The sequence below is a fragment of the Scylla paramamosain genome, chromosome 25 (assembly GCF_035594125.1).
Source record: "Scylla paramamosain isolate STU-SP2022 chromosome 25, ASM3559412v1, whole genome shotgun sequence".
Taxonomy (NCBI): domain Eukaryota; kingdom Metazoa; phylum Arthropoda; class Malacostraca; order Decapoda; family Portunidae; genus Scylla; species Scylla paramamosain.
The window spans coordinates 21,018,393-21,019,752 of record NC_087175.1 but is presented as its reverse complement, the minus strand read 5'-3'; positions in this window follow the sequence as shown (position 1 = coordinate 21,019,752).

Here is a 1,360-nt window from a genome sequence, read left to right as displayed (position 1 = left end):
TAAATAAAATAAGTCAATGAATAAATAAAAAAAGAGGTAGACCAACTAGTATTTTCTGATATAGTGATGACTGGTTATACACTTAAAGACAAAACTCATTCAAGAACTCATTATAAATTTTATGACATGATTCAGTGACACATTAATGACTTCAGGACAAGATTCAGGAGACACGATAGAAAAGGCAAGATTAAAAACTAAATTAACGATTTCAAGACAAGATTCAGAAACACGTTAAGAATTTCATGACGAAGATTCAAGTTGCGCATTAACAACTTCAACTGACAAAACTCAGGGCAGAGGGAATTCAGGGACGCCATAACATCAAGACAAGATTCAGACCAGAGGGCATTCAGTCAGGCACGCCCAGTCACCCCGTCACCCCCGAATGGAAGTTAGTCAGTTCACCCCGTATCGTCACCCGTCACGCAGCAGAGGAAGTTAGTCAGTTTACCCCCCTCACCCTGCAGCAAAGGTTCTAGTCAGTTCACCCCGTCGTCCCGTGTGTTTGTCATTTCACCCCGTCACTCAGCAGCGGAGGTCAGTTAGTTCATCACGTAGCGGTGGTTGGTTAGTCAGGTCACCCCTTCACCCCACATGGAGGTTATTCACTCATTGCGGGGCGTTACCACACTCCCCGCCTCCGTTCCCTTCGGCGCCGGATTCCAATCTTCACTTTTCCGTGACGAGAGTAAAAATTTTTGTTTCCCAGTTTTCTCCACTCCCAAAATGAGCCAGGCAGTATTTGGGGTTTTGCAATTATCTTCCGTAAACACAAGAGCATTTTTGTGAGTTTCGTCTTTTTCTAAACAAACGTTATTCAAAACCGCACACTGCTTCTCTCTCTCTCTCTCTCTCTCTCTCTCTCTCTCTCTCTCTCTCTCTCTCTCTCTCTCTCTCTCTCTGTCTCTCTCTCTCTCTCTCTCTCTCTCTCTCTCTCTCTCTCTCTCTCTCTCTCTCTCTCTCTCTCTCTCAACTAAATTTCAACATGTCCATTTTTCTCAACACAGTTTTTTGAGTCGCATCTTCTCCTCCTCCTAAATTCGACACGGGACAAACATCAAGAAAAAGGCGACGGTATTTTTTATTAATTTATCAACGTATATATTTTATCTTCGCGTTGGTGACCTGCATGTCGTCTTATCAGCAGCTACCAGTGAGACGTGACCTCTTCTGGAACGCCAAGGTCATGTCATAGGGGAGATGAGGTCAAATGATTACTATTTCTCGCTTTTTTTTTTTTTTTTTTCTTCTCTCTTTTCTTCGTGTTAAGAGTCTGGTCAAGGAATACACAAAAAAAAAAATACGGTCAAGGAATAAAGATAATAAATAAAAGTGGAAGTGAGAAAAACTACCTAAT